This window comes from Oncorhynchus masou, chromosome 5, assembly GCF_036934945.1.
Source record: "Oncorhynchus masou masou isolate Uvic2021 chromosome 5, UVic_Omas_1.1, whole genome shotgun sequence".
In the NCBI taxonomy this organism is placed as follows: domain Eukaryota; kingdom Metazoa; phylum Chordata; class Actinopteri; order Salmoniformes; family Salmonidae; genus Oncorhynchus; species Oncorhynchus masou.
Genome location: NC_088216.1, coordinates 47652324 through 47666694, shown reverse-complemented (window position 1 = coordinate 47666694; position 14371 = coordinate 47652324). Strand labels below are relative to the sequence as shown.

Genomic DNA, 14371 nt, shown 5'->3' with positions numbered 1-14371 from the left:
TTGTTAAAAGTAGACTTCTACAGTGCCAGTCAAAAGTTTGCACACACTGACTCATTCAAGGGTCTTTTAATTTTTTTTTTCTACATTGTGGAATAATAGTGAAGACATCAACTATGAAATAACACATTGATTCATGTAGTAACCAAAAAAGTGTTAAACAAATCAAAATATTTTTATTTGAGTTTCTTCAAAGTAGCCACCCTTTTCCTTGATGACAGCTTTGCACACTCTTGGCATTCTCTCAACCAGCTTCATGAGGAATGCTTTTCCAACAGTCTTGGAGTTCCCACATATGCTGGGCATTTGTTGGCTGCTTTTTCTTCACTCTGCAGTCCAACTCATCCCAAACCATCTCAACTGGGCTGAGGTTGGGTGATTGTGGAGGCCAGGTCATCTGATGCATCACTCTCCTTCTTGGTCATATAGCCCTGACACAGACTGGAAGTGTGTTTTGGGTCATTGTCCTGTTGAAAAACAAATGATAGTCCCACTTAGCACAAACCAGAATGCTGTGGTAGCCATGCTGGCTAAGTGGGCCTTGAATTCTAAATGAATCATGACAGCGTCACCAGCGATGCACCCCCACACAATCGCACCTCCTCGTCCATGCTTCACGGTGGGAACCACACATGCAGAGATCATCCGTTCACCTACTCTGCATCTCACAAAGACATGGCAGTTGGAACCAAAAATCTAAAATTTGGACTCCTCAGACCAAAGGACAGATTTCCAGTGGTTTAATGTCCATTTGCTTGTGTTTCTTGGCCCAAGCAAGTCTCTTCTTATTATTTGTGTTCTTTCGTAGTGGTTGCTATGCAGCAATTTGACCATGAAGCCCTGATTCATGACTTCCTCATTAAGCTGGTTGAGAGAATGCCTAGAGTGTGCAAAGCTGTCAGGATGGAAACTTTTAATTCCTCTAAATTCATTCATATTTGCTAAGTTTGAAAGAGGGAGAGGCCGTAAATAGTATTTTTATCCACTGTCTATACCTGACTGTATATGTGCTTGTGAGACCCAAATGTAACCCCAGCAGCAGGAAGACCCTGGAGTAGGAGATGAGTAGTAGTAGTGGTGTGTGTGTGTATGTGTGTGTGTTTGCTCTTTATCAATGAGGGTTGTCATGGAGATGTTGTGACTGGCTCTGACCAGTGTGAGGGTTAGAGATCCCTGGGTCTCACAGTGGATGGAAAAGGGAACCACTGATCACACACAGAGAAAGAATACAGATCACCAGAAAATATTGTATTATTATTATTATTTTTTTACTGTGAAGTAACTTGCTCTGTACTTGGTTTTTCTAATGCCACTGGTAAATTCATGTAATAGTCATCCTAGTTCTGTGAGCACCCTGGCATGTAGTTGTGTTTGTCTGTGTGCCAACATGCCTTCCAGAGTCCGTCCCAGATTGAGCCTCCGTGTTCTGATCCACTCCATCTGTCCTCCGGTGACTCAGGTGGTGCTGTCTGTCTGTGTCTCCAGCTATTTATTTAGTGTACTATATCTCAGATGCACTCCGAGAGGAGGAAAATGGTCAAAACCTTCTGGCATTGAGGAGCTGTACAGGAGGTCGTTATGTAAAGCTGTGTGGGGTTGGGTAGGTTACTTTCTAAATGTTACAGTTACTAGTTACCTGTCCAAAATTGTAATCAGTAACAACTTTTGGATTACCTGAACTCAGTAATGTAATCAGATTACTTTCTGTTTCTTCTTTCTGAAGAAGACAAAAGGGATCCATCAAACGTATTTGGTGTGTCTTCATAGTGGTCTCTGTTTGTTCCACCTGAGCGTGGTGGAACGAACTTAAACGTGCCTTTTGTCAATGCTGAATTGAATGTCATTGAGAGAACAGAAAGGTGTCATAATGTATTTTTTTCAAAAGCATCCTTTCTGATTTTAAAAGTAATCCAAGAAGAAATCATCTACTTTTTCAAAAGTATCTGTAATCTGACAATATTTTTGCTGGTAACTGATTACATTTACAGGGTAACATAATGGATTCACTTTTTTTGTAACCAGATTACATGTTTGAACGTGTGTTTTTTTTTTTTTTTTTTTAATAGCAGATTTTCTTTGGAATGTTTTACTTGCAATGAATGATATGTGGTTGTCTTACCTTCCTTAGTTGAAAGAACTGAGTGTAAGTTGCTATGGGAAGCATCTGCTAATGGATCGACATGTAAAATCTGTTTGCATGTTTTTTGTGATTTCCATTTGACTGTTGTCAGCTCCTTATATGGATGTGTGTGTGTGTGTGTGTGTGTGTGTGTGTGTGTGTAGGTTCTTGTTGTAGCTGAGTCCTTATATAGTGCTGTGTGTGCGTGCGTGTATTCAGTTTCTTATTGTAGTTGAGTCCTTATATAGAGCTGTATGTGTGTGTAGTTTCTTATTGTAGTTGTGTCCTTATATAGTCTGGGGTGTTGGGGTGTGTGCCACCGTCTTCGCTGATGTTATGTCTTGTTCATACCTTAGGGCCAGGCGCCTACCAGACACACACAGCGGGAGAGAGGGATGAGAAGGAGAGGAGGATTAGAGGAGAGGAGTTGGGAGGTGTCTTTGTGATTTGGGCTGGCCAGCTATGGCTCTCTGCTCACTGCATGTTTGAGAACACAAATGAGTTCAACGTGTCTGAGGAGAAGAGGGCGAGAGTTGCCTCGCCACCAACCCTCGCCCTCTCTCTTCATGTTTTCCCTTTTCTCATTCTCTGCCTCTTATTCACTGCCTGACTCCACTTGTTGTCTCTCTACTTACATGGTTAATCTATTTTCACTGTCTCTCTCTCTGTACTCTTAAAATCCCGTCCGTCTCTGTCTTTTTCAGTTTCTTCTCTTCCGTCTCTCTCTCTCTCTCTCTACCTCTCTCTGCAGTAAGGGATTTCCTCCTCCAGGCAGGTCATGTGACTGCAGATAGGGTGTGGTCTCCTTCATTCCTGCTTTATCCTTCTGCCACTGCAACAGTGGAACGAGGGAGGGAGGGGGAGAGAGGCGGAGGGGGAGATGTTGGTGTGTGTACTCTGTCCTGTTGCAGCTTTTTCATTGGTAAACACCAGCAACTGGTCAGCTCTTTAGAACAGAGGCAGCACAACACTGCATATACAAACACAGACCACATGCTAAGATAATGTTTGTTTAGCTGTGATTTTACTGGATATTATCATCTAGGTTTTTATATTGACTCGTATCTAAAAATAGGGGAGTGGACAGTGTGTTTGAATGCAAAACATTAGCTTATTGAATAACACACTTCAATGCTTCTCTCTCTCTCTCTCTCTCTCTCGTACTCTCGTATTCTGAGATTGTGTGGTGTTGTAGTGAGAGTAAGCACAGTTGAACTGAAGCTGGTTCTTTGAGAAGGGCCTGATTTCCCTATGGAGTGTTATATGTTAAGACTGTTTATTATATTAATCCATCTCTGAAGTCAACTGTGATCTGTGTGTGTGTGTGTGTGTGCACACCATACTGGGTGTGGGTGGAGCAAGTGTTGGCAGCGTGCGTGTGCTTACACTTTACATCACATGGGATGTATGAGTCATTAGTAGGCAGTATAGGGCCGTAAGCGATCAGCCAGCTATAGCATGTGGTGCTGGAACTGTAAAGCTGATTTTGAGCTGTTGCTGGGTGCGACTGGGCAAGTTCCCCACTGTCTAGGGTGTGGCCACAGCCACGTTTTCTTAGTGGCAGGGGGGGAGGTGGGGTTTGGTGCAGTCTGTGAGTGGGGGGTTGCGTGTCTGCTCTGCAGGGAGGGAAGGAGAGGGAGAGACGCAGTCCGTGCTTTAGTATGCAAGGCAGGTGTGTCTGCAGAGGCAGGAAGAGAGGAGGGATGATTGGGAAAGGGCAGGGAGGAGAGAGGTGAGGAGGGAGAAGTTGAGGGGCAAGAGAATGATAGAGGTGAAGAGTTCTGCTTCCTACCAACTGAACCTTATTCTCTCCTCTTGTTCTCTTTCCCCCTCTCTTCTCTTCATCTCTGCGCTCCCCTTTCTACCTCCATTAGAATACAAACCCAGCTCTTCATCTTTCACCTGTGTCACTAACCTACCCATCTCCCTTTCCTCCCTAATTTGTTTACCAGTGTTTGATCTGTTTCGCCTCCAGCCAATCTGTTTTTCCATCCCGACCTGTTGAATACCCTGACTGCTGATGGATGAACGGAGGGTGTAGGGATGGACATGAGTGTTCGAGAACTCGGAAGGACGCCAAAGTTCGATTGTTTAAAAAAAAAATATATTTTAAATGTATTTTTATAACCAGAGATTTAAAAATAAATAAATACATTTAAATGTAAAAACACTGTAAACCAATTTGGGGGAATGTGGTTTGTGGATGCCTGAGCAGGCAAGTGAAATGTTCTTGAAGACTACGTTAATTTTATTTGAGATATGGATTTGTGGGGCACAACAGAAAAGAATCCATGCCAAACGTCACACTGTTCTTCTCCCTAAATTCCCTCCATGGCTCACTCAGTTGCGTTACAACCGTGAGTGCGCGTACAAGCTCCCGTTAGACCTACAGGTATAAGTGCCTGTTAAACTGATTGGATACACATTCCTTGCCAAGTGACGACAGTTTTAGCAACAATTCAAAATGGACTGGTTGATTGTTCCAACAACGAGCTGCAGTTTTGGAATAAATGTGTCCCCTCTATTTTCCACTTAAACTAATTTGCAAACTGTTAGTGCCATTAAGAATTTGTTAGACGAGGCAGCAGGTAGCCTAGCAGTTAAGAGTGTTGGGCCAGTAACTGAAAGGTTACTAGTTCAAATCCCTGAGCCGACTAGGTGAAAAATCTGCCGACGTGTCCTTGAGCAAGAACTTCTGCTAAATGACTAACATATGAAAAATAAATACCTGTGTGTGTGTGTGTGTGTGTGAGTATTTATTTATTTATTTATTTACTTAGGAGGCCCCAAAAAAAAAATACACTGACCCTCTCTCCATCAGCAACTGTTACTCCGAAAAGCTGCTCCCAGGTTGCTGTTGTTGCTGCACTCTACATTTCTCCCTTATTTGTTTTCTGTCTGTTTTCTGTTCTGGATACAGGATAGAGTGCTCTTAACTATAATTTGATGCCAGTTCATGACAGTATATTTGTTTTCTTCTACTAATCATGAAAAGTCTGATTTTGAAAACTCTAAATTTGATCCTGCACTTTTTAATGCCTACTAGACGCTTAACAGTTTAGTTTGAATGAGATGTCAAGCTTTTTTTTTCTTCCAGACATTTTCTATCTCTTTTTCTTCTCCTCTCTAGCGGGGTTATGATGCCTTAAATAATATGCTACCATTTTAAACCAGGCAGCCATGTCCTGTCAATGTCCTCTTTTTGTCAAGTAAAGGGCTGGAATGGAAGCTCAGTGTTAGAATGGATTTACCTTGTTCACTTATTCGCTGGTAAATGCTGCTGCCACTCTTCACAGCACGTTGTATTGAAGTGGCCTAGTACTAGAGGAAGAGAAGTGAGAGAATAGTGGAATGGGAGTAGCAGTGTGTAACTGGGAATTTACACACTTAACATTCACTTACCACACACTGCGTATTGTAGAATTATTTATATCTCCAGTACTGTAGTAATACTGCGTGTACACTTTGGGTATCTACTGTAGTAGCTGTTTGCTCTAATAGTAAGACAATTTGTTCCTGGTTTGCTATATTTCTGTGCATGCACACACACACACACACACACACACACACACTGATCTAGCCTGAGGTACCGTGGTCACTAATTTCATCAGCTGGCCGATAGTAAGCAGATAAACAGTAGAGTGCTCTGTCCAGAATGGCAAAGCTTATATGGAGTCATTGGCCTGAGTCCCAAATGGCACCCTATGCCCTGTGTAGTACTAATGACCAGAGCCCACTATATAGGGCATAGGGTGCCATTTGGGACACTCTCCACAGAGGGAGAGGGAGAAAGAGGCAAAGAGACAGGGGTAGAAGGGAAGGGAGAGTGAAGAAGAGAACGAGGGAGAGCAGGTTTTGTTCCTAGCATAGGCTGTCATGTAGCCTCGTGGTCTTTGAGCCAGTAGAGCATCATTTCCCAAACTGGTGATAGCGACCCCATGTGGGGCCACCTGATTTGAAAATGGGGTTGTGAAATAAAATAAAGCGTGCTGGTTCGCAGAACCGCGGTTACGTCGGTAACCTCCGGTAGCCGCGAGATGCGGTTGTAATAAACAGAGCCACATTTGAAGGAAGACAGAGCGGTTTCAGTTTTCTTTTGAACCGTTAAAGCTACAATCACCTGCTGCCCTCCCTCTCTTTTAACATGTCATCTAATTTACCTCTTTCTACTTTACCTCTTTCGACTCTACCCCTCTTTAACATGTCATCTACTTTACCTCTTTCTCCTTTACCTCCTTTTTTTGACTCTACCCCTCTTTAACATGTCATCTACTTTACCTATATTTCTAACTTTACCTCTTTGTCTGCCCTTCTCATAGAAATCTACTCGATTTGTCTACTCTCCCTCAATTTGAATTCAATTAAAACATATTAATTGGCATGAAAACCAGTACATTGCCAAAGCAAACAAAGGCATTTGTCAAATAAATGATGGTACAGATAGATTTGAGTAAAAAAACAGACCTCAATGGTCCATTGTTAATAGCAATTTAGAAGGACAACACAGTAATGAGGACTGTAATTTAATCAGACACATGTAGCAACGTTATTGCTCTGGTGGGTTATCCATATTTCTCTTTCTACACTACCTCTCGTTCTACTCTACCTCTCGTTCTACTCTACCTCGCTCCCTTTTGTTCGATCTGCCTTTCTACTTACTAAATGTGCCTCCTTGTTTTACTGCTCTCCTTTTTCATCTAGCTCATTTCCCTCTCTACAGTACATGCATATCATTCCTCCTCCTCCACCCCCTCTGTTTTTATATCCTCATTTTTCTCTCACATTCCTCTCTCTCTCTCGCTCTCTCTTGATCTCTCCCTCGCTACATCATTCCATGCAAGAGTTGAGAAAGTGGGGCTCTTCAGTAGCTTGGCGGTGTATTCTGAATAGTATCTAGTGATGATTACAGTGTAAGTGGTGAGTTACTTGACAACAGGCCTGGTAGCAGATCAGGTTGGAGTGGTGTGTGTGTGTGTGTGGAGTTAGTCAAATACCCAGCCACGCTGTTAAAACAGAACCTCCCTGTGCTCTGCTGTGTGTTTGTGTGAATAAGGAAGTGTAGGTAGTTGGCCACATGCCTTGTATTTGTGCTGCTCTCACTTCCTTTACTCAGAGGGAATCCCTCAGCTAGTAGTAGCTGGACGCACACAGCCTTTTCTTTGGCTATTCAATACTCTGCTCTCTTCCATGTTATCGTCTACTTCTCTAAGGTATTCTGTCTCTGTCTTTTCTTTTCTCTACCCTCTCTCTCCCATCGCTGTGGCATAGGCCATAGTTTGGATGTATTTAATCAGGTCATGTTACTAGAATAATGAGGGTACCCCCCCCTATCATTTCGGCATTCAAGTGAATTATTAGATCATTCTCCTCGTCCCTGTTTTTCACATTCTTTCATTCCTTATCTCTCCATCTCACATCCCCTCTCTCCCTAATTGTATCATCACAATAGCTATAATTACTGCATTCCGTGTTAATGACATCACCGCGCTGTTTTGCATAATGAGGGAACAAGCCGCATCTGCGTTATTTTCTTGGTGTTGGAGATGCTCCGGCGCTTGGGCTAATTTCACTAATGAAATGACTATTGGTAAAATTAGCGTGCCAGTTGATTAGCTTGTCTTAACGGGTAGCTAGATCCTCACCCATCGACATTAATAAACATCTCTTCTCATAGAGACGTGTCACAGATCTGTGTTGTTGTTCATTTTGGTGGCGGTGGTGCTCATTCTCTCTGGCGACGGATCGAGGTTGGTTAATGTGGTTTATAGCAAAGTGACCGTGGGAAACGGGAAGAAGTCGGTAAAAGTCATGCTTACGGCTGTTTTTCATACCGTGTATTCATGACGAAGTAGAGAGGAAGAGATGGATGAAGAGGGGCACAGAGGAGGATAAGAGTGAGCGTGAGAACAATACACAGAGGGAGCAAAAGGGGGATAGAGCGAGAGAAGGGGCGAGGCTAGTGACTTGGGGACCTACTTTTGGTCATGTAGTGTATGTGGACACCTGCTCATCAAACATCTCATTCCAAAATCATGGGCCTTAATATGGAGTTGGTCCCCCGTTTGCTACTATAACAGCCTTCACTCTTCTGGGAAAGCTTTCCACTAGATGTTGAAACATTGCTGCGGGGAGTTTCTTCCGTTCAGCCACGAGTATTAGTGAGGTCAGGGACTGATATTGGGCGATTTAGGCCTCGCTCGCAGTCGGCATTCCAATTCATCCCAATGGTGTTCAATGGGGTTGAGGTCAGGGCTCTGTGCAGGCCAGTCAAGTTCTTCCACACCGATCTTGACAATCCATTACTCTGGACCTCGCTTTGTCCACAGGGACATTGTCATGTTGAAACAGGAAAGGACCTTTTCCAAACAAAGTTGGAAGCACAGAATCATCTAGAATGTCATTGTATGCTGTAGCATTAAGATTTCCCTTCACTGGAGGTAAGGGCCTAGCCCCAAAATCATGAAAAACAGCTGCAGAAGATTATTCCTCCACCAAACTGTACAGTTGGCACTGTGCATTTGGGCAGGTAACGTTCTCCTGGCATCTGCCAAATCCAGATTCTTCCGTGGGACTGCCAGATGGTGAAGTGTGATTCATCACTTCAGAGAGCGCGTTTCCACTTCTCCAGAGTCTAATGGCAGTGAGCTTTACACCACTCCAGCCGATGCTTTGCATTGCACATGGTGATCTTAGGCTTGTGTGCGGCTGCTCGGCCATGGAAACCCATTTTATGAAGCTCCCGACTAACTTTTTGTACTGAAGTTGCTTCCAGAGGCAGTTTGTAACTCGGTGGTGTTGCAACCGAGGACAGACGATTTTTACGCGCTACAAGTTTCAACATTGGGCAGTCCTGTTCTGTGAGCTTGTGTGGCCTGCCACTTTGCGGCTAAGCCATTGTTGCTCCTAGACATTTCCACTTCACAATGCCAGCACTTACAATTGAACGGGACAGCTCTAGCAGTGCATAAATTTGATGAACTGACTTGTTGGAAAGTTGGCATCCTATGATGGTGCCACATTGAAAGTCACTAAACTCTTCAATGAGGCCATTCTACTGCCAAAGTTTGTCTATAGATATTGCATGGCTGTGTGCTCGATTTTATACACCTGTCAGCATTGGCTGTGGCTGAAATGGCTGAAACCACTAATTTATCCACATCCTGTTGTGTATATATAGTGTATTGAAGTGTACTGTATGTTGTCTAAAAGCTCTCACTGTTTGGGCCCCTAAATTAGGGAGCCATTTAGTGGCCCTTTGATGGTCCCCAGGCGACTGCTGACATTTCACAAAGTCGATAGATTTTGTTCGGAGCTCATGTGGCATTTACACATGCATACTGGTTACATCAGGCTAATGCATTTGTAGACCAGAGCAGCGTCTACCAACTTTTTGTCCAGAAGCATTGCTGAAAACGCCATCATTGAAACTCTAGAGGCCAGGTCACTTTCCCCTCTGTGGAAAGACACTCACTCACACTCTCTCACTCACACTCACACTCACACACACTTTTTGGGGGAGCAATATAGATGGCCATTCACTTTGAATGGTAAGCTGTATATACTGTTGAAGTCGGAAGATTACCTACATCTTAGCCAAATACATTAAAACTCTGATTAAATGTCAGGAATTGTGAAAAACAGAGTAAAAATGCCATTCCTCCTGACAGACCTGGTGGAACTGCTTGAACACGCTTTTTCAGTTCTGCCCACAAATTTTCTATAGGATTGAGGTCTGGGCTTTGTTATGGCCACTCCAATACCTTGACTTTGTTGTCCTCAAGCCATTTTGCCACAACTTTGGATGTATGCTTGTGGTCATTGTCCATTTGGAAGACCCATTTTGCGACCAAGCTTTAACTTCCTGACTGATGTCAGAAATTCAGAATATCCACATAATTTTCAAGCCTTTTCATGCCATCTATTTTGTGAAGTGCGGCAGTCCATCCTACAGCAAAGCATCCCCACAACATAATGCTGCCACCCCCCGTGCTTCACGGTTGGGATGGTGTTCTTCGGCTTGCAAGTCTCCCCCTTTTTCTCCAAACATAACGATGGTCATTATAGCCAAACATTTCTATTTTTGTTTCATCAGACCAGAGGACATTTCTCCAAAAAGTACAACAATTTTTTTATGAGTGGCCTTTCAGGTTATGATGATATAGGACTCGTTTTACTATGGATTAGAGGTCGGACGATTTTAATTAGGGACGTTTTCTTAACAATCGGTAATCAGCATTTTTGGACACCAGTTATGGCCGTTTACATTGCACTCAAGGTAAGGTGCTACCTAGCATTAAACTTATCTTATAAAAAGCAATCAATCTTAACATAATCACTAGTTAACTACACATGGTTGATGATATTACTAGTGCTAGTTTATCTAGCTTGTCCTTTGTTGCATATAATCGATGTGGTGCCTTTTAATTTATCATTGAATCACAGCCTACTTCGCCAAACGGGTGATTTAACAAGCGCATTTGCGAAAAAAGCACTGTCGTTGCACCATAGTGTACCTAACCATAAACATCAATGCCTTTCTTAAAATCAATACACAAGTATATATTTTTAAATCTGCATATTTAGTTAATATTGCCTGCTAACATGAATTTCTTTTAACTAGGGAAATTTTCTCACTTCTTTTGCATTCTGTGCTAGCAGAGTCATGGTATATGCAGCAGTTTGGGCCGCCTGGCTTGTTGCGAACTGTGTGAAGACCATTTTTTCCTAACAAAGACCGTAAATTCATTTTCCAGAATTGTACATAATTATGACATTGAAGGTTGTGCAATGTAACAGCGATATTTAGACTTAGGGATGCCACCCGTTAGATAAAATGCGGAACGGTTTCGTATTTCACTGAAAGAATAAACGTTTTGTTTTCGAGATGATAGTTTCCGGATTTGACCAAATTAATGACCTAAGGCTCGTATTTCTGTGTGTTATCATATTATAATTAAGTCTATGATTTGATAGAGCAGTCTGACCTGAGCGGTGGTTGCCAGCAGCTCTTAGCGCAATGCTTGAAGCACAGCGGTTTATGAATTCAAGCATATTAACTCCTGAGATTAGGCTGCCAATAATAAAGTACCTATTAGAACATCCAATCGTCAAAAGTCTATGAAATACAAATGGTATAGAGAGAAATAGTCCTATAATAACTACAACCTAAAACTTCTTACCTGGGAATATTGAAGACTCATGTTAAAAGGAACCACCAGATTTCATATGTTCTGAGCAAGGAACTTAAACGTTAGCTTTTTGACATGGCACATATTGCACTTTTACTCTTCTCCAACACTTTGTTTTTGTATTATTTAAACCAAATTGAACACGTTTCATTATTTATTTGAGACTAAATTGATGTGTTATATTAAGTGTTCATTCAGTATTGGTGTAATTGTCATTATTATATATAAATTAATAATATAAATAAAAATCATCCGATTTTAATCGGTATCAGCTTTTTTTTGGTCCTCCAATAATCGGTATCGGCGTTGAAAAATCATAATCGGTTGACCTCTACTATGGATATAGATACTTTTGTACCTGTTTCCTCCAGCATCTTCACATGGTCCTTTTGCTGCTGTTCTGGGATCGATTTGCACCTTTCACACCAAAGTACGTTCATCTCTAGGAGACAGAACGTGTCTCCTTCCTGAGCGGTATGAGGGCTGCATGGTCCCATTGTGTTTATACTTGCGTACTATTGTTTGTACAGATGAACGTGGTACCTTCAGGTGTTTTGGAAATTGCTCCCAAGGATGAACCAGACTTGTGGAGGTCTACAATATTTTTTCTGAGATCTTGGCTTATTTCTTTAGATTTTTCCCATGATGCCAAGCAACGAGGCACTGAGTTTGAAGGTTGGCCTTGAAATACAGCCACAGGTGCACCTCCAATTGACTCAAATGATGTCAATTAGCCTATCAGAAGCTTCTAAAGCCATGACATTTCTGGAATTCTCCAAGCATTTAAAGGTACAGTCAACTTAGTGCATGTAAACTTCTGACCCACTGGAATTGTGATACAGTGAAATAATCTGTCTGTAAACAATTGTTGGAAAAATTCAATGTCCTAACCGACTTGCCAAAACTATAATTTGCTAACAAGGATTTTGTGGAGTGGTTGAAAAACATTTTTTTTTTTTTTAAATGACTCCAACCTAAGTGTGTGGAAACTTCCATTGAGGAGCAGTACATGGCCATGGTGGTTGTTTTGTCTAACTGCTTCAGTGAATGGCCTGAGGTTAAATCCTTGAGGTGCTCTTTGTTTTATATTTCTATCAAATTCCAGGGAAGATGTCAGAGTATAAAGAAGAGCATATTAACCCAATCTAGGTTAATGCCTTCCTGCAGGTTCTCGCAAGCAAACCACCTCACATACACCACTTTCCCATATATAAAATAACCGCTCCTAGGCTAATTGTAGTGTGTGTGTGTGTGTGTGTGTGTGTGTGTGTGTGTGTGTCAGGGTTTTTGTTAGGAAAATTTGCCAAGTGACTGGGAATATTTACATTTATCTGACATTTTGAGAAAATGACCCGGTCATCCATATGTATTGGGGTGCGTAACTCATTAGGGCGTCCACCCAAGCAGCCAGCACCATCAATAAACGAGCGATGTTGGTCAAATGAGCCACATTTACGTGTCCTTAAGAACAACCTTAATTACACATTTCTAAAACACTATTCCTTGTGTTTTCGGTGCGTAGCCTATGCAAAACTTTCTTTGCTATTTGCATTATTGGTTTTTACTTTCCTAAAACAATAATTATTCAGCTGTTGGAGATTTGAGCGCCAAACGCACCAGGGCGTTGCATGCATATGCCTATAGGCTTAGGCATTCACTGTACGATATTTAATAAAGATATAAATGAAGATAAAGGTTAGACCTAGAGCTGGAGAGATGCTGGTAGAATGCTGTACTGACATGCCTTTCAGATGGGCTACTGCGTCTGCTCTGATATAGGTGTACACATGGAGACTAATTCGTTAATTTTCTATCATAATTAATGATGAGTATTATATTGTTAATTTATAGGATTCACTCTGGTAGGCCTAAAACATTCTTCCTCACCTCAAGTTCAACTTTCGGAGTCAGTTGGTGCGCACTGCCACACAACACCAAACCTTCACAAAAGTTTCTAAACTTTATTTGGGTAATTTCAAAAGTAAGTTAAGCCATTGTTTATAGGCAAAATAAGAGCAGGATGTTATATTTTGGCAAACACAATATTACAGTTAACTTAATTTGGCCAAAGAAAATGGCCCAACAGAATTAAATAAATCACTTGTGAACTGGTTTAAACATTCACAAATGTTACCACAATTACCAACAAAGTCTAGTGCTTACCGTATCCAACAAATGACAGCAATAGGCAGGTCTACTTAACCTGTCGCAAACTAAATACAGAGCACACAATTTAAAAAGGCAGGTCGTATTGAGAAAACCGAATGAAACAAAACACTTTTTTTGCATATTAAACAACTGGTTTAGATGAATAAATAGAATAATAATAATAATAATAAATTATTATAAATAGCCCCCCCCCCCCTTTCACTATCGGCATACTTTTCCCCCTCTAACTTTCGTTTTACTTCAATGAAAGTGGCCTCCATCTTTGCAATCAACAGTAACTTAGGCCAAGGCTCGTCTCTCGCTCTCCCTCCTCAGCATCAGGTGCATGTACGTAAGGCAATCGGGGTGTGTATGAGAGGCAGCCCAACAATTTTTATTAATCGGCTTTTCATCATTTTTATCGGCCAAAAGTTGACTGTTGCCGGCTAACGGAAACCCTGGTGTGGATGTGCGTGTGCATGAGTGTATTTCTGGCCTGTGAGACAGAGAATGCAAATCCGGAGAGTCACACTCCAGCACATCAGTTCTTATCACATAAGCACACATCAAAGGCAGACCTCCATTTGGGGTGTTTAGTATGTCATGGAGAGCCCGGAGGAGTGGGACACACACACACACACACACACACACACACACACTGGCTCAGAGGAGTGGTCCAGAGCGTTATCTCACATTAGCATAATGTCCTCTTCCTTCCAGTCAGTTTCAACACATAGCGCTGCATTAAAGACTGCTGTATAAGACTTTGTATTGTATGGGAGATATTAACAATCTATTATAGCTCCTCTCTACAGCTACACACCACTGATAACTACTCTATAGCACTGGTGTCATAGAACCAGGTCACTATGGTGATTCCCATGGCGTCTTTATCCTCTGCCTCCATATAGGGGAATTA

General features: G+C 42.0%; 1 protein-coding gene across 9 annotated transcripts in view; it reads left to right on the top strand.

Annotated features, from left to right (window-relative positions):
* Positions 1-14371, top strand: part of LOC135539729 (plasma membrane calcium-transporting ATPase 1-like) — a 150393-nt gene that overhangs the window by 27226 nt on the left and 108796 nt on the right. The gene's annotated exons all lie outside the window — the stretch shown is intronic.